This window comes from Scophthalmus maximus, chromosome 17, assembly GCF_022379125.1.
Source record: "Scophthalmus maximus strain ysfricsl-2021 chromosome 17, ASM2237912v1, whole genome shotgun sequence".
In the NCBI taxonomy this organism is placed as follows: domain Eukaryota; kingdom Metazoa; phylum Chordata; class Actinopteri; order Pleuronectiformes; family Scophthalmidae; genus Scophthalmus; species Scophthalmus maximus.
In genome coordinates, this window is record NC_061531.1 from 9,452,568 (window position 1) to 9,475,717 (window position 23,150).

General features: G+C 44.7%; 1 protein-coding gene across 3 annotated transcripts in view; it reads left to right on the forward strand.

Moving 5' to 3' along the window:
• cacna1ia (calcium voltage-gated channel subunit alpha1 Ia) overlaps nt 1-23,150 on the forward strand; it is a 126,025-nt gene that overhangs the window by 8,612 nt on the left and 94,263 nt on the right. The gene's annotated exons all lie outside the window — the stretch shown is intronic.

Here is a 23,150-nt window from a genome sequence, read left to right on the forward strand (position 1 = left end):
CCGGTCTCGCTTTCTCTAATGCCAGCCATGTTTTCCAAGAGCGGCTGCTGACAGATGTATGGGGCTATTGTGGTTGTTCATGGTGATGACGCCGCGGCTCCTTTGAGCCCCTCCCTGATTCATCACCCCTGGTCACTCATAAAGCTGAAGAACACAAACACAAACACACACACACACACACACACACACACACACACACACAAAATAAAGTAAAAACATAGATTAACAGCCATACACAGGCATGTTATAGATGCTGGTATAGGTTTGTATGCATCAGACACACAATTACACTAAATTAAACGCTACAAAATACCCGATCATTGATGCAGATATATTTTTAATGAATTCATAAACACTCACACCTGCATAAATACAAAAACATATATCATCTCCTCCACACACGCACACACTGAGTCCGCGCAGGATGTGCTGACACATTGAAGGCACTCTGTCCTCTTCCCCCCCCAAGGATTCTGGTAATTAGATTCCTACAGGCCAAGTCTCTCAATTTCACTGCGTTTAATTGGAAAAACACGCGCACACACACACACACACACACACACACTGACGCACACACACACACTCCCACAGAGAAGACTCCACAGGTCCACGCTTGTTGATCGCAAGTCGGGGACTGTGCTGCTCTAATAATTAATTTCTATGCTGGCCCCCCTCACATGCCTCATTTACCAATCAATCCCTTCTTTGTTTTATGAATTCTATTAAGTCGGCCCCTGCTCGGCCAGGACGAGGCAGTGGGAGAGAGGAGAGGCAAGGGAGTCTCGGCGAAGCCTTCTTGATGCACGGCGGAGTTGAGCTGCATATTAAGCGTTCACGGATGGGTGGGCTGCGCGGAGGCGAGCGTGTCGAGATGTCTGCATGTGGGTGCCCACCCTGAGGTATGAGGGCAGACGTAGGAAACGGAAGAAAGACAAAAAAAGGGCAAAAACACCAAAATCCACATGCTGCTCTCTGAGTGACACTGATCGACACTGGCATCTCACCCCTGGGCTTTCTTCAGTGATAACGGCTCTGATGCAGGTGAACCCAGGCAGTTTTTGGTGAAACTACTTTTGGTGGGTGTGTTCAATGCACAAGGAAGGATGCGGGATAGACGCATGTCAGGGTATGACATGTCCCTAAATGATCTCAAGCCACTTTACACAGTATAAGGTACAGACCTTAGATAGATACAACCTAAGAGAAACCCAGCAGTTCCCAACATGACAGTGAAGAACCAGAACCGTCCATTTGGACCAGATTCAGGGTTGGGGCGGCCACGTGCCTCCACCAGTTATCTTGAAGAGGGAAAGGGGAGAGACTAAAAGAGCTGGATATGGTATAGCACTATCAGACCAGCTGTTGTAATTGTAATAATAACAGTAATGTTTAGGTGTACGCATATGATGTTATTAATTATAACAGCAGCAATGGAAGCAGCAACCCCTTAATAATAGTAATAATAAATGTTCTACTACTAATAATAATAATAAGGGCTTTAAGGGTTTGAACTTTTATTGGACAGCACCTAGTCATCTCATGGTCTAAACTGACCTCTATAGCTTATTTGAGGGGTCAGTGATTATCATATAATGGGTGATATCTTGAGGAAATGTGGGAGAGTGAACACAAGGCGCTGACACGACACCTTACCGCAGCATCTGTAGAGTGTATATTCCACCAGGACTATGACCATAGACCATCTGTAACTGGCTCACACACACACACACACACACACACACACACACACACACACACACACACACACACGGAGACTCCCCCGACCCTTACCATATCCATAGACACAAAAATGTGCTTTTTGATAGCTTAAGAAAATAGGCGGATGGATGGACAGGTCTACTGAGACTATACGAATAATGAGAGACAAGTTGTTCACTGAGTGCCACTTAGCCGGCAGTGTCCCAATAATAAAAAGAATGTCATGCCATATTTTTTAAATTATTCCTGTTATTGAGACCTGGAGCAAGCAATTAGGGAAGACAGTTTAATCTGTTGTGGATGCAGACACAAGCAGTGAACTAGACCATGAAAGCTCTCTATTTTTGACGATACCTCTCATCCCTTGAGACGCAGCAAGCATCCTGGGGCATGCTCAATCTGCCGACACACACACACACACACACACACACACACACACACACACACACACACATACTAGCACTTGCCTCTCAGGGGTTGGAGGCTATAGATGGTTGTTTGAGGACATACAAATATGCAAAGGGGACGTCTACATGTGGAGGTGCTTTGGGACAAATGTCATGTGTGCATTGTGTATTTGACCCTACAGCCTGCTAAATTATAATACTTTAGAGGCTCCCTCTGTGTTTGGGAGTGAGACATCTGATCTTCATGATTTTTAAGTTACTTAGGCCAAACTTTTAACTTTGGAGAGGTCAACAGCAAAAACAGATCAACATAAGAAGACATGAAGATGCTGTTTTAACACTGACCAACACAACTACTTAGTGCTGGTAAAACACAGACACACAAACTTACTTACATGAGCTGTACTCCCTACAAGGGTGTTTCTATACCAGCCAACGGTGGCTGAAATCTTATCAACTAATCTTTCACTCAACTAACTAAACAAATGCAAACAAGACACGTATTCAAGTTGCTTAATCTGACATGACTCATTTAGCAGGTAGAAGTAATGGCAGAAGTAATGTCAGGTTATGGTTGGTGCGCCTTAGGTCATTAATGGCTCTAATGACACAACAGATGCTCAACTATAGCAGCCTTTGTCATACAGGGAAGTGTGTGTGAGTGAGTGAGTGAGTGTGTGTGTGTGTGTGTTTATATATGGGGATGAGGGAGTTATGTGTTTTGACATGCCTTCTGGCTCTGCCTTAACACGGCAAAGACATAATGATAAATGCCACAGAAGCAGAAATACAGTGATGCAAATCTGCAACATTTGCAGCACTTTGTTAATGTTCAAATTGGGGTCGGAATAGATTCACCCTCGCTCTTTCTCCAGAAGGAAATGATGACTTCCCTATATATATATATATATATATATATATATATATATCTTACAGGCAACAAAGGGAGGTCCTCTCCTCCTCTGTGTGTGTGTGTGTGTGTGCGTGTGCGTGTGCGTGTGCGTGTGCGTGTGCGTGTGCGTGTGTCTGTGTGTGTGCGTGTGTGTGCGCGCGCATCCAGAAATGTCCTGCGTGATGAGGTGGAACGCAAATATTTTTAGCCCCTTTAGCTTCGGAAAACTGTGAATGGTATGAGTTCTCTCCCGCTCTGAGAACTGCAGAGGAGGGGTGGTGGGGGGGAAGAGTGACAGGAAGAGAGGAGGAAACTTCAGAGGGAAAAACACACACACATGCACGCACGAACACACGAGTTGAGAGAGAGCGAATAGGAAACGGGGAAGTAGAAAATGAGTCAAACCTGAAGCACACTGTCACTGCGGAGATTGAAAGCTCTGCGTGGGCCTTACCTGAGGATCTTTTTTACCACTGCAGCAAAACCAGAGGTGATGAAACGGATTCACTCCATTCGTGGACCACATGGGCTGAGCGAAACATGATGTCACATTTTCAGGTTGATGTGGCAGGGCTATTAGCCAAGTAAATCCTTCACATTTGCACACCCAGCAGCATCATTCATTTGGCCTGTTTCTTTAGCTGTTTAATGTCCCACTACATTCACCAGTTACTGAATTTCTGGGGCTGTATCTCTAAAAATAGCTTCCTGCTCCCAAAAAACAGTTCTACAAGAGCAGAGAGACTGAACCAAAACAATAACAGGCCCTCAGAATTCAGTGAAAACTCGTGGGTGGCGCACAAAATACGCTACTGCGTAGTTTTACATAACCTCAGTTTTTCCATCTCATCTGAATTTAAGCTTTTGAAAAGAAGAAATCATGGAACCTTCTGTTTGATCAGTATTGAATTCATTTTTTTTTTGACCAATCAAATCTTTTAAAGGGCACTTTCACACCTTCCTTTCAACTCTTCAGTTTAGTCCGAACCGAAGTAACTCTTGTGAAAGGAGACTCCGGTTGAATGGACCAAAATCTAGCCCGACCAAGAGAGGTGATCTCGGTCCGGATCAAACTGAACCATGCTTCGGTTCGTTTGCAGCGTGCAAACACTTGTTTGGGATAGTTCGGACTTGTAGACGGATTGCAGGAAGTTGAGAGAGTTAAACCAGAGAAGAAGAAAAAAAAAAACTGAAGAGAAGCAAAACTTAGCTGTGGTACCACATGGGGGGGAAGAGGAGACTAATTATTTGAATGCTTACAGTCATTGGCTGTTTGTGATACTATAGTATGAGATAGTTATACTGTAATGATATTACACAGGCAACAATGCATTGTTGCAGCTCAATGAAAATTTATTTATTTCTAATTTTTTAAAAAGCCTATAAAATAACATAATTTTCCAATTAATTTATGGCTGCTTCGTTTAGCGGAATCATATTCCCATTTTGATTCATAGATTCACGAGTCAGTCACTGCTCAACATGCTGATTTTAATTTTTCACCATCAAATTCTGGAAAAACCAGCCAATAGAAATATTCTTTGTTTGGTTTTTAAGAAAAAAAGCAGTGCTGCATCAATAACAGGCATGAAGGGGAAATAAGAGGGAGAAAATAACAGGCTCAAGAGGAGAGTGACAGGGACGACAGGAAAGTGCAGAACATGGTGCATCAGGGAGGTGCAGCGGGAGGTTGCTCTAACTTTCCATTGTACCTCTCCTCTGAATGAGCCGCCGATGGCAACGCCAGCCTCCTGTGTGTTGAAACGCAAAACCCACCAGATGCGAGAAAAGCTATCACACTGAGTGGCACGGCAAGACAAAGGAAACGGGGGAAATGATGGGCTAGACTGTGAGACGGGGAAATGGAGAAACATGAGAAGCGACAGATGAATTGAGAGGTGGAGCTGCAGGGAGGAGGGGGTCTGTTGAGATGAGGGGGAGACCTTTGAAGATCAGCAGGTGAATCATTCCTTTGATAATTGCGTTGTCTTTTCATTGTGGCACTCAGCAATGGTGTGTGTGTGTGTGTGTGTGTGTGTGTGTGTGTACAGTGTGCTTGCTTGTGCGTGTCTCCGTCACCCATTTGTAATATGTTGCACATAATAGCCAGGTGCTTGAGGGTGAATCCTCTGGTACGTGATACAAACACAAACCGTTTTATGGGACTGTGACATTGAATTTAAACAACTTGTCACATTGAATACGCAGCAAAGTGTGCGACATACATGCATTGACTGTAATGTGCATATGTGTCCAGTATATACGTCATCATATATTGGTTCTTCTGTGCATGTGACGCTGCCCCCATGACGTTGCACATGTCAAAGAGCAGCGTGACAAATAGGGGACTAATGTCCGCCTTTGGGAAACTTCAAAGGGTATTTCAGCCTTGGTATGTGTGGATGATTTGACACAGTCATGCTGGATTATGAGTGAGAGTGTGTGCATTTTGAGAATTGCTTTTGACATGTACGGACACGTATCCTGTCACGTGTGGCTTCCTTTCTTGGTCAAACCGACTTTGACGTGGGGGCTCTTGGAATGGCCCCACACCTACAGTACAGTAATCAATCAGCAGGCTGCTGCAGCCGTCACTGGCAGCGTTTGTTGGTTGGCAGGAGCTGAAGCCTGAAGCATTGCAGACTTGCAGACTTGCAGCTCAACAAAACTTTATAGAAACTCCTGAATTCTCATACCGAGACTTGAGCTCCCAAATGTCTGTACAGGCTGTAGGGTTGAGCCAGCTCACATTGAAGTGGTCTCACCACATGTCATGCAGGGTGCAACCTTAGGTAGCATTGGCTCTTTGACAAGTAGGCTGCATGATGAATTTGGTCTTGTGGGAGATTTCAATATTATGTAAAATTAAACTCATGCATTCAGTTTGACATTTATGTAAGGTCATTGCTCAACAGTTTTCTCAGCCAAGTCTGGGGTAATTGAATTTTGGATGCTAGCCGTCCATGGATTACTTACAGTGCATGCGGAGCACACACCCAAGTTCCCCAAACCACCCTGTGAACTCAGTGCTTGCTGTGACAATATGCAGAAGATCTACAATAAGTGACAAATGTGTTTATGATAATTTGGTTCTAATGCTTGTCCCTCTGAATACTCTCGTCTTTGCTTTACTCACTGTCTTTGAACAGTCATCACTGCTGGTGTAACGCATCTAAGTTGCTTAAGCCAGATGAAGGAGATTGTTTGTGTCGTCCAAGGTCGAACAAATGGAAGTGACATTTGGGCGTAGAGCATGTTTGGCCCCCAACCCTTTTATGTGCAACCTTTCCATGCCTGTTTTGCTTTCTCTCTCAAAACTGTATAATAAAACTCGCAGATCAAGAGAATATTTTAACATAAATACCACCTGCACTGCCTGAATGCCATTTATTTACTACCAGTCTTAACAACATGTTTTATTGCCAATCAGGATCCAGAGATATTATTGCCTGAATATTACAAGACAAAATACAAAATATGATGATTTACATAGTGGATACTCTCTGTTTATGAGAGTCTATCTCCAGTATGGGATCACTTTATTACCGCAAGAATCCAGAGCTCATGATGTTTTAAAATAGTTTCAAAGTGATTTGATAGACAGTCCAGTATCTGAATATATATCAGTCATGTCACAAGTCAAGTTATTATATTGATATGGATATTATCAACAAAACTCAGAATATGCATCAGAAATGCTTCGTATTCTCCAGAGAATGTCAGAGATATCCAATAGTAATATCTCTGGATTCTGGCCCTTTGCATGCAGTGTGTAGCTCATTAGGTGGCTGCCATAACACAATACCATAGTGTATCGTACTTATTTGAATGTGTGTGTGTGTGTGTGTGTGTGTTACTGTACAATTATTTCTAATTGTCAGGAATGTGAAGGGCTATGTTATCAGATTATTCATTGATCCAGCCCTAATTAGCACATCCACGTGTGTGTTGCTGGGTGTTTCCTTGACTAGTTTCTGTCCCGAAGCCGAAGTTAATCATTTCACTGCCTCCCGGTCGACAGCACTAATGCATTTAACCCCTCCTGAGGGAGCCGATGCCTGACTGTGGAACAACCTCTCTGCCCACTGTCAGAATATCTCAGCCTTTCTCTCTTCCTTTTATTTCTTTCAGGTACGCTCCCCTTTTTCCTCCGTCTGTCATTTTCTTGATTTCTTTAAACTCTCCTTTCTACGTGACTGTCTCCCTCTCTTTGCTCCTGTCACTCACTCTGCCTCTCTTTCTCTGTTCTCTCCTCTGGCTCCACAAAGTTTCAATCTGAATCCTCGCAGCGGACAAATTGGGCCATCGCAGCAACAGAAAGCAACAGCCCACCTTTAGAAATTAGGTGGAAAAGTTAGCAAGTGTTAAAAGTGAAAAAATACAACAGAGAACATACAGATTGGTATAAGGGGATGTGCAGAAAGCCAGGAGGATTTATTCAAGTCAAATAAGAACAAGGAATCAAAACAACAGTCCAGATTCAATAAGTGAAATGATATTAAAAAGTTAGAAGTCATTAGTACTACCTAAGACATCTGCTTTTAAGTTTATGAATCCTAGGATTATTTTAATAGCTTCATAATATAAAACAAACAACCACCATGTCTCCCACTAGCTACATATTCTCCCTCACATTTCTTTCTCTTACCCTTCTGTTTGATAAAGGCGACAGGGTTCATTTCGACTAGACTTTCATATTATTTGATGGTCTGCTCATTTGTGCACTATTCTTCAATTGGTCAAAATTGGACCACCGTGAGCTGGAATAATAATCATGTTCACCTCATCGGCACTGCAGGGACACTCTTTGAATCTCACTTTGAGTCCTTGTATGCGAATATCCACAGCATCCTTTCTCTTATTGAAGTTATATAACACACACACATACACACACACACACACACACACACACAGCAAGTGCGACAAGGATGATTCATCTAAGTGAGTACCTGAGCATGAAACAGCGTCACACACTGATTGTGGCTTTTACCAAAAGGTAGATGGCATAAGAAGTATTTAGAGGGAATGGGTGAAATTCACGTGACACATATTAGTTACACCATAAACTACTCAAAAGACAGAGATGGAGAGTATGGATTCGCATTGTGCTATTTCATGTGCTACTGTAGGCTATGCCTTGTTTGAAATTCTAAGAAAAAGTTTGTGAAAAGAATCTACGGAGCAACATTTGTGGACATTTGCGTTCTCACATGCAGCCCTTCTGGAGAATTTATAGGAACATTTGCTTGTGATGGTCAGTGTGCGGGTCTCTGCCCACAGTGCAAGATTGACTGGGTTCACCGAATAGCAGTTTTTCTTTTTTGAAGTCTCAAACATCCTCTCCTTGTCTCTCAAAGTGTCCACCTTCCATCCTCTTTCAGCCCTTTCCCAATCTCCTCCCGTCTCTGATGCTCTTGTATTCTCTCACTACATGATGTGGCACACTGCCTTTGATCCTGCTCTCTCGTGAGTCCTCGGCAACCCCCCATTTCCATCTCCCCTCGGTTTCTCTCTCCCTCCCTACCTCAGTTTGACCTTCACTCTTCTCCTGGAAAGCTGCAGCTTCCTGCCGTACCACCTCTGCGAGCAACTGAAAGAGAAAACAACAGTAGGATTAGCATTTCGGGCTGATTTATCTGCTTTAGCTAATTAGCAAGTTAATGCAACATTAGTCCGCGGACAGAGATGAAGATATTTTGTACAGCGTTATCAAAGCTGCACGGCCAGACAGAGAAAGACAATTTTTTTTCAGGTGTAGAAGTGATACCTGCGTGAGAAGGGACACCATTAACCTCATGGATCTGGAGGATGAATTGTTTACAGCTTTAAAAGATTGTTTAAAAGCGGAGTAATTGATAAAGAGACACTTGTCTTGTGATAATGGTTTCGACTTATATACTTGTGTTCGATATGTTAAAAGTAAAGTACTGTGCGGTCAAGTGTATCTTGAGTTATTATTTGGACCGTGTAGTATGTATTTAGATCAGGTAGATTGTTATCTGTGATAAGGGTAGGCGTTGTTCTTGTTGCTTTCTTATCATTATTGAGTTTGTTTGGAATCGTGATCTCTGAATTAATGAATTAATTAAGTAATCTGATTCAATGTCAGGAGGACTTTTGGTGAAGGAGAATAATTTGTAGTCGAACAGAATCGAATTACAATGCAACAGAGTTTATCATTATCATTTCTTATTGTCCGTCTTGACTCAAAAGACGACGCTCAAAAAAAACCACTTTGGTTTCTGAATCATAGCTGAAAGCATTAGAATGAGAAGATTGTTCCTTCATAAACCAATGATTATTAACAGTAGTAATCATGATTAAGTGAGTGAGTATTGGCAGAGTTTTGAAAGGCAGGAACTAAGCAAGTTACAGGCAACTTCCCATTCACTAATTGAAAAGCGACATTTGGCAGAGAAAGATGAAAAAGACTTTTGACGGGAGAGGGGATCAATGTAGCGACAGAAGGAAGAGAGAAGGAGTGAATGTGGTGAGAGGTGAAGATCTCGACAGCGGAGTGAAGGGAAAACAAAGAGATGGGAACAGTCATGATTTGAGATAGGGAGAGCAAGTTTAAATAATTTATTGCACATGAATAACAGTGTCTAAATTTGGGCTGGGGATTATCGGGGGCAAATGGGAGCATTAATGTCAATTTGTTGCTGACAAGACTCATGTGTCCCACCTGCGCACCACATTAGCACCAATATGACCCCAACACCAAAGGCAAACAAGTCCACTCAAATTAAAGACCTGCCAAGCAAAACCAGAACATCCCCCCTAGTGGCAAAGACATCATTCAGGTAGAAAGATGGATTCATGCATTTTGCTAAAGGTACAATTTATTTTTATTATTTAACATTTTCAACAAAATTTAAATTACTTTATTTTGCTTTTCCATGTGACCATTCATTGGAGAGTTTACATTTTACCCAAAGCTTAATCGAGCAATACATTGGTTTGTTAAAGTTTGTTGATTTGATGGTGTACGCAGTCAAACCTTCAGGATAACAGTGAATATTGATTATTTTAGAGGAAACAGTGGAGTAACTCAAAAAATTTGACTTTTCCACTTTGGCTAGATTCCACTCAGTAGAGCCCTAATTCACTTAATACAACGCACTGCCTTCTGACCTATCCTCTCTTTCACACACACACACACACAAACACACACACAAATGCGTCCACTGTAAGTGTGCACATTTTAATAATTTGCATTTCCATATGCACCCATAGGCACATAAGTATATGCATGGTCTAGACTCTCTCTTTGTTGTCAGTGTTGTTGTGTTGTTGTGATGTGATGCTCTGATGAGAGATTATTCCTGCTTAACATTTTGTGTCATATAATTTATTTACCGCTGTCAAGCGACTTTGAATTGTGATCAATCACACTGTCTGCGATTAAACACGATTTATTCAATTTTTAATCACAAATGCATATTTTATGAAAAACATCACTCTAATTCATTCAAAACTCAGGGGCCTTCTTGTAAAACAATTGCTATGGACCATAGGAAAAGAATGAGATGTGAATGACGGCGGACGTGCTCGAACATGCTGATATGTGGGTACACTTTGTTCAAATCAGTTTAAAAAAATAATCTTTTGGTGTCAATCAAAAGATTTCACGCGTCTGATCAACCAACTAACTACCTCCACTCCAGTGGTCACTTAACGTTTGAGTGAAAGGAGAAACCAAAAAATATGATCATTTTGGATGTAGACATTAACAGGTAATAACAATAATAATAATACTTCGAACCAGTTATAACGTACAATATTGTTAATTTATGAAAGTATTCAAAAGTATGTAATCTACTAAGTTACACTAACGTACATTTGCAAAAACAGACAATGGATCTGTGTCACACTTCATCAGAGGCTGACCATTTTATACTTTTCATACCACTGGCACATGGAGGATTAGTATTAATAATAATGGCAACTCTGCACTGGGAATCCTTTAGCTAATTTTATGCTGAACTCGTTTACGCCGCACTGTGAGTCTACATTCGTTTAGACCTTACTCACGCGGTTAGGTTAGCAACCGATCCCTGAAATGCATTCTAATGGCGGGACCGGTGCCTGGAGAAATATACAGCGAGATGTGAGAAATGAAATAAAAAATTCACATGTTATTGCCTAGTAAATGAATGCACTACTTACACAGATGTAGCTTAATGGCTCTGTTGTTTTCTCTTACTGAGAGACAAATTTCAGGCTTTTGTCCATGCAGCGTGTGTAAGGAACTGCACACAGTTGCGCTGGTGTGTTTAAGAAAATCGTGGTATTTTACAACCGTTTCCTTTTGCACGATCCCCTGCTGCAGATAAGGAACATGCATAATATAACATGATTATAACAGAAGGGTAGAGGCAGTTCCATTGTCATTTGGTCTTCCTGCTTTTTCCTCTTCACGTCTTTCTACCTCTTGCTCTATCACTCCATCCCTCCTTGCTGTGAAACTAATTTTGTTAGCTGGTTCATTTCATATTTATAAGTGTTGCTCTGCCTTGATTTTCCAAGTCAACAACATTACACGAAAAGCAAATGACTGAGATCTAAAGAGAGTGCAGAGTCAAAGTCATCATCTATGTGTTTTGTTGAGGAGGAAATGAAGCTAATTCTTCACGTACATTCTTAACATGCCCAGGTAATCTGGGATCATCTCTCTGCATGCGTGAGAGGTGTTTAAAAAGGAATCTCTCCAATTAAATGTGTCTGTGTTTGTTGTAGTGTATTTTTTTTCTTCTTCTGTGTAATCTCACAGTGGCGTGATTTCGCAATCAGGTCCTACCTGGGTGGAGGAAGTAAACACCGAGACATGTTACATGATTATTTTGCACAAACAACACGTGTTGCACTTGTCTCTTTGTGCGCGCACACACATACACGTGCACACACGCTCGCTGGGACTTTCGTATCTCCCCTTGCTTTTTTTGGGGGGGGGGGGTTTGGAGTGGAGGCCAACACTTTGACACCTCATGGTCGTTTTATGCTCAGCTCAGTTCGTTCCTCCTCTCAGTTCTCCCCTCTCTCTCGCTCTCTTGGCTGAGGGTTTCCATTGGCAATGCAGAGAAAGGAGCCAGCGAGCGGGTCAGTGCATTTTAGTGAACTTCTCTCCATTCCGTCCATTTCCCCCCCCGTCCACTTGAACCCTATCTCTGTTTCATATTCATCCATTTCACAGTTTTTTTTTCCCCTCCTGCTGATCCCTTCTTTACATCCGTGGTATATGTTCATCTATAATCTACAGGAGCCCATTCTGCTTGTCCTCTGCTCTTCACATCTCCCTCCATCCCTGTCCTCTCCTCACCTTCCCCTTCCTTCCCGTCTCCTCCAGCTTCCTCCCACCATCCCTTACTGCTCCTTCTCCCCGTCCCTTGACATTCGAGCATGCACTCAAGTAGCGTCACAATCCTTTATCTTTACGAGAGGCCTTCTCTTTATGTGCGCGTGCGCATGTGTGTGTGTGTGGTTGTGGGGGGAATGCAGGCAGGCCGCGACTGCTCCAAGAGCCATATTCAAATCTCATTTCACACTGCTGAGGGTGAAAAGACCTGAGACAGCACTCTGTGGAAAAAGGGAAGAGAGGAAGGGAAAGAGAGGGGGACACTAACTGGGAAGGAGTGAGAGGAGGATTGTGAGCGATGCAACGCAAATAATGCTAGAGACAGTACTGGAAGTGGGGGAGGAAAGTGAGGGACGCGACGTGGGAGAGGAGGAGGAGAATAATGGCTGTTGCCTACAGTATGGCAAAAAGGAGCGACAACAAGAAAGCGAGAGCAAGGGAGGCAGGGAGCAAAAGAATGAGCAGCACACAGCCAGGTCTAAAAAAGGGAAGAAAGGGAGGATGGAGAGAGCAGACGGGATGAAAGCAAGGCGGTGTGAGGGAGCCGGATATCAACAGCATAGAGGAGGACAAGTTTTGACGGTTTCCTTGTTGTTGCAATCTCTTTTCTATTTCCACAACTGCGTCGGCCTACCTCCCTCCCTCCCTCCCCCTTCTCCAGGTGTAGGTCTACCTCCCTCCCTCCCTCCCCTTTCTCCAGGTGAAGGCCTACCTCCCTCCCTCCCTCCCCCTTCTCCAGGTGTAGGTCTACCTCCCTCCCTCCCTCCCCCTTCTCCAGGTGAAGGCCTACCTCCCTCCCTCCCTCCCCCTTCTCCAGGTATAGGTCTACCTCCCTCCCTCCCCCTTCTCCATGTGTAGGTCTACCTCCCTCCCTCCCCCTTCTCCAGGTGTAGGTCTACCTCCCTCCCTTCTCCCCCTTCTCCAGGTGTAGGTCTACCTCCCTCCCTCCCTCCCCCTTCTCCAGGTGAAGGCCTACCTCCCTCCCTCCCTCCCCCTTCTCCAGGTATAGGTCTACCTCCCTCCCTCCCCCTTCTCCATGTGTAGGTCTACCTCCCTCCCTCCCCCTTCTCCAGGTGTAGGTCTACCTCCCTCCCTTCTCCCCCTTCTCCAGGTATAGGTCTACCTCCCTCCCTCCCCCTTCTCCAGGTGAAGGCCTACCTCCCTCCCTCCCTCCCCCTTCTCCAGGTATAGGTCTACCTCCCTCCCTCCCCCTTCTCCAGGTATAGGTCTACCTCCCTCCCTCCCTCCCCCTTCTCCAGGTATAGGTCTACCTCCCTCCCTCCCCCTTCTCCAGGTATAGGTCTACCTCCCTCCCTCCCTCCCCCTTCTCCAGGTATAGGTCTACCTCCCTCCCTCCCTCCCCCTTCTCCAGGTATAGGTCTACCTCCCTCCCTTCTCCCCCTTCTCCAGGTGAAGGCCTACCTCCCTCCCTCCCCCTTCTCCAGGTATAGGTCTACCTCCCTCCCTCCCTCCCCCTTCTCCAGGTATAGGTCTACCTCCCTCCCTTCTCCCCCTTCTCCAGGTGAAGGCCTACCTCCCTCCCTTCTCCCCCTTCTCCAGGTGTAGGCCTACCTCCCTCCCTCCCTCCCCCTTCTCCAGGTGTAGGTCTACCTCCCTCCCTCCCCCTTCTCCATGTGTAGGTCTACCTCCCTCCCTCCCCCTTCTCCAGGTATAGGTCTACCTCCCTCCCTCCCCCTTCTCCAGGTATAGGTCTACCTCCCTCCATTCTCCCCCTTCTCCAGGTGAAGGCCTACCTCCCTCCCTCCCCCTTCTCCAGGTATAGGTCTACCTCCCTCCCTCCCTCCCTTCTCCCCCTTCTCCAGGTGAAGGCCTACCTCCCTCCCTCCCCCTTCTCCAGGTATAGGTCTACCTCCCTCCCTCCCTCCCCCTTCTCCAGGTATAGGTCTACCTCCCTCCCTCCCTCCCCCTTCTCCAGGTATAGGTCTACCTCCCTCCCTTCTCCCCCTTCTCCAGGTGAAGGCCTACCTCCCTCCCTTCTCCCCCTTCTCCAGGTGTAGGCCTACCTCCCTCCCTCCCTCCCCCTTCTCCAGGTGTAGGCCTACCTCCCTCCCTTCTCCCCCTTCTCCAGGTGTAGGTCTGCCCTCTCCCTCCTCCTCCTCCCCGTCCTCTGACCACAGCCCGCCTCTTTCCCTCTGCGCACGGCGCGCCTGTTTATGCAAATGAGGTAATTAGGGAGCCGAGCTCTGAGGGCTGGAGGAGAGGTGTGGAGGGAGAATAGAGAGAGAGAAGTGGACGGATAAGGTCTCGGGCTTTGGTGTTTGTTTGGAGGAATGCTGAGAGAAGGCGCGTGCATGTCTCTGTATCAGCATTACACATCCATATATTCCCTTTAAGGCATCATTGCCTTCTCTCTCTCTCTCCGTCTCTTTCTCTCGGTGTGTGTGTGTGTGTGTGTTTAATATGCTTCTCTATATTTCTATCCCGGATATTTCCCCTGTTTTTGCATGAGCTGCAGCCACGCAGCTGTCTGGAAACACTTCAGCTCTGTCTTTGCTTTTTCCTGCCTTGTCTGTCAGTTTCTTTTTTCCTCTTCCTCCTCCTCCTCCTCCTCCTCAGCTCCTTCATCCCCTCTCTTCTCCTACCTTCTTTCTGTCAGTCTTGCTTACAACCTTTCCTCTCGCAGTGTTGTCTCTCTCTGTCTGTGTCTTTTTCTGTCTCGCTGGCCTCAGTCGACGCGTTCCTCGCCTCAGCCCTCCAACTTATTTCCTTCTTCTTTCATCCACATCCCCCCCCCCCCCCCCCCTCCACTTGCCTTTTCACTACTGGCTCCCCCTCACTGCCCTCCCACTGTCCTCTCTCTTCTTTTTTTTTTCTGGCTTAGCCCCCTTTCTCGGACTGTTCTTCCTCCTCTTCTCCATTTGCATGTTATTCCCCTCTCTTGCTTCAGACAGGGCTGGAATTATCACTAATAAGATGTGCTCCACACAACCACTCACGCGCAGGTATACACTCACTGTACTCCGACGTGTGTTTTTCAATGGCAGCACGGGAAACCCTAATGCGTAATGAGACCGCACGTGCACACACGTGGACATGCACGCACATACGAAGCTCTCATTTCTCAGACTTGCCTCACCTGCAGGCATCCTGCTCTCTCGCGGAGTCTGTTCTCACTCATTGTCTCTCTTCTCTCTCTCTCTCTCTCTCTTTCTCAGACACAAATCTATAACACCAACACACGCCTGCACACGTCAGCTCACGTCGTCTCTCCATGAGTTTCCATAGTTCTGATGGCAGCATCCTGTCAGGGAAATGAAAGCAAAGCGGGAGGAGATTTCTAAAAGAGGGAGAAGAAGAGACAGCGAGCGTGGAGTCGGGGAGAGGAGATAAGGAGCTCTGACAGATGTTCAACTCAACACTTTTTGCCCCACAGAGGGGGAAAAAGAGGAATGGATCTGTCTGTTGCTTCTCCTCCTCCTCCATCACTTCCCCTTACTTCCACTCGCTGTTCCTCGCCTCCCCTTCCTGATGTCCTTTGTAAAACTAACCCCTGAACAGATTAGCCTCCATTCCCTCTGATTTCGAGGCACCGAAGCTTTTAGGGAACTTGAAATTATGGTATACAACAAAATGGAACAGAATAGAGTCGGGAGGCCCTCACAGACAGCGATGCCTTTAACAAGTAGAAGTCTAAGTTCAGCCTGAAGTGTAAGAGGGAGGCTGAAGGATTCACACTGAAGCACAGAGCCTCTCCGATGCGATCGCGCAGTAACTTTTTAAATTAGGAAGATAATGGGGCTTCCAGCCAAATAAGGATCACCTCAGACAGTCATGGCGCCCGCTGTTCTCATTACTTATAGGCTGCTTACTAGCCGGACTCTCTCCCTCTGTGTATGTGTGTGTGTGTGTGTGTGTGTGTGTGTGTGCGTGTGTGTGTGTGTGTGTGCGTGTGTGTTTGTGTGTGTGTGTGTGCGCGCGGCAAAGCATAAAATCTGATGAAAGGCAGAATCTTACATACAGACACACGCATGCAGACACGTACACACTCTTACAGAGAGAGGGAGAGAGAGATGAACCCTGAAAACACTTTGGCTCAGACAGACTACACACATGATATGAACACCTGCAGCTCTGCGGCAGTCTGTCCCTAATGTGAATTGATTGTCCTCAGTCCTTCTGCCACTGTAGTCAGCAAAGAGCAGGCAACTGAAAACTCACACACACACACACACACACACACACACACACACACACACACACACACACACACACACACTACTCACCAAAAGATGACAGTCTGCACTAGATCTGCACTCGCTCGTCAGCCGGAGAGATTGGCGGTATGTTTTATTCGGCGACGCCCACTAGTGTTTGCTCCCTCTGCCTCACACATGGCATGTATGAGGGTGGAAAAAAAAAATGACAGCAAGAGGTCAAATAGTAAATCATTGGCGGCATTACTGGACGTCCCCTCCCTCGCCAATATGGATTTGTTTTGGGAGGCAAAGGGGGGAGCCTGATATAAATATATGCTGTGGTTATAAATCAGTCAATAAGGCACAAGATGGAAGATTGTGTGCACACAAACTTTCCCGAGGCATGCAAGTGCATCTGACGTATAGGGACGGAAGGCCTGCAGAGAGATGTTAAAGGAGCAGCCAAGGGGATGAAAAGATGAGAAAAAAGTGTGGGGGAGAGGATGAGTAGAAATCAAGACAGATCAAGAAATTCAAATGGGAACCAGAAATTAAAAATTCCAAAAGGAAGATTTGAGATTAAAGATAAGATAAGATAGAACTTTATTCATCCCACCCCGGGGAAATTTACTCGTTACAGCAGCAGAGTAACCCCCCCCCCCCCCCCCCCCCACACAAAAAAAAAAGAAGATTCAAAGGGAATCTTTCATCCAGTCCCCGGACCAAAAAGACCAAAATGTGATATTTGACAACATCCACAGTAGAGCTGCCGGTTCCGCTCCTCAACTTTGAAGAGTCAACTGTGTTTCTAAGTGAGAAGATGACATGTTTCACTGGCTGCTGATGCAGGGAAAGCACGGCGGGACAATGAACAGACAGTGTCATTTAACTCTACAAAGAGCTTTACTCATGAACAGACCTTTCTCTTGTTGCTGCTGCTTTGGTCCGCCCTCATTCACACTGGGCAGTGTTACACTGCATGAAACGTTGTCCTGTGTGAAACTGCCCCTGGGCTTTATGTGAAGAGGATTTTATTCAGGCGGTGGGTAAATGAGCTCGAGGGAATATCTCTACATGCATGAAACATGCTACAATGATTTTTTTTCTATTGAATTCAAATCAAAATCCATTCTGGGATCTTTCTTTTTTTTTTTTTTTATGCAACTGAGTGATTGGAGTCCGGACCGATTGTCCATTGAGTGTCATTTTCAGAGAGCGTATGCGGCTGTTGGGGGTAAATCTGCCCACTCGGCTGGGCTGTGATCCATAATGAATGTCTGGGCCAATGTGGATATTCTGCGGAGTCAGGACTGTGCTGCTGGGAGCAGGCGACGGCTCTGACACCCATGTGTCTCCTGAAATACCTCCGGTGTCTGCCTGTGGCGGCAGGTTAACAGGCCGTTTTACTGCAGTGGTTGTGGATCTATTTATTTTTTTTATTAAATTGGGCACATAAATTTAAAACTGCACACAACATTGAATTGAACAAATAAAACCTACGCCATAAAACATTGGTGATGCAGAATTTGAAAATCACTCATGATTTATATATGATCAATTGCGAGGATGAAAAGCATGAAATAAAGTTCTTGAATGAAGTCATGTGGGTGTTGTTTTAAACAATTTCGGGTTGTCCCCAGCATGAAGTTTTGTAAGGCGAAGCCCTCTGCTCGAGGAAGACTCTGTTTTTCCTCAGTATATGAAGCTAAGTGGCACCAGCAGTGCTCAGAGCGACATTTCTCCGCAGTCTCCTTCATTTTTTATTCCACCTTAAGCCGCTGAAGAACGGCAGCAATATATAAGTGGCTTGTGGAGGGGCTTACCATAGTTTAGTTTTCAAACAAAACACTGCGGATTTTGGAATTCCCCTGAAATCCCTGTGCACGAAGATGCGTATTGCCTTCACTTCAACCGCGTTTAATTCATCGCGTGACTCCAATTCACCAGCAAAGTCACAGCGTTGCTCCTGCTTGTCCCACTCTGATTGTAACTGAATGCTGACAAACCCACAAAGCTTTTAAATGAATAAAGCCCAGGCTCGCTTGTCCCGCGACAGCCCGTCGCAGATAGCGTCGATGCAGCATCTTCAGTGCCTCATTTCATTTCTTGGGAGAATTATTCTAGGTGCCCTGATGACAGCAACCAAACATTTCACATCGATTTAGTTTTTTTTCTTTTTTTGCAAGGGTTATTCTGGGTACAGAAGTACGAGAATGAAATATAAAAAGAAAAAAAAGAAAATACAATGAAATGAAAGGATACAACGTGTCAGCTGCTGGCGAAGTTGTCAACAAAACTTTGGATGACGGAGGAGGAGAAAGACGCGTGTAATCTGAAGCTCCGTCTCCGTTGTCCCGGCTCCGAGTGTGTAGCTGCAGCTTTGGCATCATGGCCAACTCAATGCCACCAGCCTGGCTTCTGTCCAAAGAAAAAAAAGCCCCAATTGGAACAAAGAAACTTCGAGTTAAACGTCCAGTAGTGTTGATAAGTAGGCTGGTTGTGCTGCTCTAGTAGAAAGGAGACAAACTGCGCGTCGTCTTTGAAGCCTCTCAAGTCCCAGAGCTCCTCCGATGGAGTGAATTGTTTTATGTGTCTTTCTATCACTCTCCTCGGTCGCCCGCTTTTGTACCTCCGTCATTGTGATTCTTTTTTCTCTCGCGAGGTTGACTCGTTTTAGTCAATTCATCATCACTGGGGATAGATACTGGGAGAATTCTATTCTCTTCCTTGTTCTGGTTACGCAATGGGTGACGCAGTTCCTTTGTGCAAGAAATCATACTCGTGAGTCCATTTAAACTGACATACTTAAATATTGTAATGGCCCTAAAGTAGACATATTAAGGTTTACTTGACGAGGTGATGTTACCAGATGGGAATTATATATTCTTCTCTGTTATGCAAGAATCACATCCATCCTTTTGGAGAAGGCTATTCTTCGTAGTGCGGTCAAGAAGCCAGCCATCTTATTCAGCGTCGTGTCCCCTGTCAGTAGCAAGCTGATAAATATATGATGCTCTCACTGAATATACTGATGGTCTCGGTAATGTAATGTGTTGTTTTGACCACTCAGCAAATAGCTGCCAAAGCTGGTTTGTCTCAGGTCACTGGATGAAGCATTGCCTGCCATAGCTGACTGCGTGCGTGTGTGCGTGGGTGCGTGGGTGCATGTGTGTGTGTGTGTGGCCATCACACACACACACACACACACACACACACAACTTGTCCCAATGGATCCCTACCCTGAAGTGATTACATTAGCATTAGCCACTGTCTGTCTGGATGGTCCCTATAGTCCTGGATGGTCATTGTGTTTTTTCTGACACACACACACACACACACACACACACACACAAACACACACAAACACTAGTTAAGACTGGGTGCTGTGTTAAGTTGGTGTCACAGTCGGATACCTCGCTCTCTGTGAGTGCTGTGCTAGACTCAAGATTGCCCCAAATCAACTGACACACAAACACACGCACGCACACACGCACGCACACACGCACACACAAACGCACACACGCACACACACACACACACACACACACACACACGAACACACGCACGCACACACGCACACACACACATGAACACACACACACACACGCACACACGCACGAACACACACACGCACGCACACACGCACACACACACACACACACACGCACGCACACACACACACAAACACACACACACACACACACACACACACACACACACACACAACGCACACACAGACAAACATATCTTCCAACCTAGCTGTATTTTTGGTGAAGGAAAATATAAAAAAGGGGAAAAAAAGATCTAATCTCACCTCTGCAACTTTCCACACCGATTTTTGTTTTAATAACTTCTGAAACTCATAATGCAACATTATGGGGAGGCACTTTTTAATAACTTTTTTACCTGTAGAAGATGAGGCTTACATCCTACAATGTGTCAGATACCGTATCAGTTCTCCCCCAGATGTCCTGGTTTGTCACACTAGATTTGAGCTCCGTCCTAACAATACACAACTGACTTTAAAATGCAGGGAGTTACTGTCAAGTTGCCTTGATTATGCAATGGTATTTACTGTTTTATGAAAATCTCCTCTTGCCGACATATAATCCAAGCTAAATAGAGTATGTCTTAAGAATCCCAAAAAATGTCCATAGTACAGTACAGTTGTACAGTAGTGTAATTCTCTTAATGAACTGAGGCTGAATGACAGAAAAGTTCACAGATGACAACAGTGAAACGCCGATGAAGCTGCAGACTGGTGTCTGTGGAGGGAAATTGAAAAGGAAAACCACAAACAGCTGCGCAGAGCCTCCTTTCATAATCATGTGTGCTTAATTAATAGTACCAGTTAAATCCTGTGAAGACAGTCCTGTGGTTCCTCGTGAGGGGGGCTTTGCCTGTACAAACAGCGAGTATTCGATATGATAGAATATTTCTGTACTCGTGTAAAACACGTCTGGCATACATGCAGCGTCTACAGCAAGATTTTCCATACATGCTTACAATACAAATATAATATACAGAATGAGAGAGGTTCTGTGCTTCTGATTTTGCGCAGCAGTCAAACAGCATTGCACGTGCAGCTCATGACCAAGATGTGTGGATATAAATATACATATTTTTTAAGTCAATGTGGAACTTGTGGTTGTGGGTTGAAGACTGTCTACCGAGGTAGATGACCTCGTCGCTGGTGCAGTCTCCAGGTGTCATTGTGTTTCTGTCGACTGATGATCACGTTTCCTTCATCGAAGTAGTGGTGTCGTACTTGCTCTGAAGAAGGGCTTATTGACTGTAAATATAATTATCTGAAAGATCAATACATGAGGGGATTTTTTTTCTTTTCTTTTTTTTTGCTGTTTCGTATATGGATCTGTTTTTGTTTGCACCCGTAGAGGTGGGACAAGTTATCATTGCCTCTTCTAGCTGCTTTTTCTCTTTGGAATGCGTCTGATATGTGGTACCACATACAAATGTGTGACGTGATGATTTTTATTCTGGAAGTGCATTCTCAGTCATTTAGATGGAAACTTGTGTGTATGCAACTAGTGACAATTAGGCAGCGTGTACAATATCAGGACCCTGATGCTGAAGCAGTTAAATGGAATTAGACCATATTTAATTTCGTCATCCACGACTGTGCCTTTTCTGTGGCATTTTCAAAATGTCTCCCGTGAACGAACCTTCTCACCCAAGTGACCGTGACACTTCTGCTGAACTTCATCGGATCAATTATTCATTCACATTCTTGCAATACTGGCCAGCCTGGTGCTCATACATTTCATTATTCTATTGGAGTTATGACTTGTTTGTTTTCTAATGTGGTAGCATGTGGTTTTGCAGGAAACACTTCATCCTTGCTTTCGATTTTCCTGCAGCCCTATTTTCTAACTTTTAGTTTCTGACCTCCTATGACTTTGGGCCTTTATTGTTTTCATCTTCTTTTTCAAGTTCCTCTAGAATTATTTACTGTCATTCTTTGGTAATTTGTGGAACATTATTGCTCATTTCACTTTGTACTCTTCTGTCCATTCACTTGGTCCCTAACAGGTATGTATAACAGATCTCAGTGTGAATCATCACACAGTGATGATTGAAAACATTGATTTTCATTTTTTTCAATATCCAAATTGGGAATATGAAATAATTGAAATGGAGACTGTTGCTCAAAATCCCTAATGAATCTGCCAACATGTTTTCACTGTTGTTTCCCATCCAGCCTCTCGTGTCTCAGACTGTCGCAGTGAGAGTGTGTGTGGGAGGGGCAAAGCACTTTTTTTCTGTTCCGCGGCTCATCACAACATTTAGTTCACAGTGCAGCTAAATGGGTGACTGTAATCCGCTTCCCCAATTAAGGGTGTTATTGTGTGAGTGTGCGTGTTGAGAAAGTGTGAACGCGTGCGTGTGTGTTCATGCAGCGGCAAGGGCTTTGTGTGTAGTCCCACTCTCTCTCTCTCTCAGGTTGTGTCACACACTCTCATCAATCGTCATCATTATACACCAAAAAATAAAACAATGGGAGGAAGCTGTCCCAGCATACGGGAACTTTGAAGTTAGATGAAAGAATTTTATAATGCAAGAAAAGAAATGTATTGCTATTTTATCCTCTTTAACACACACACACGCACACACACACACACACACACACGCACACACACACACACACACACACACACACACACTCACGCACACACACGCACACACACGCACACACACACAGAATGCACAGAGCACAGTCCTTTTAGTCATTTCTGCAAAGCTGTCTCCTACTTAATTGTAGTCGCCGGTAATAGCTGCAGGGTCCCTCTAAGACGCTTTGTCATGGGAAATAAAACACAGCAGAGCAAGAATAAACTTCCTGCTTCCACAGGAAGCTGCTGTTGCCATGGTAGAGTGAATTTAAAAGGCCAGTTATGGAAAGGCAAAAAACCAATGGCCTTGGTTTGAAAGACAGTATTTTGTTTGTATGTACTGCATTAATGAATGTACAGACATAAATGCTTATATATGATTAGGCAGAGTGAGTGAAAAAGCATTTAGATTTTGAAAGCAAATACGACTAAGACAATGATTTAAGAGATATAGTCTAAAAATGCTGTTTTTGTGTGTTATATTCATGG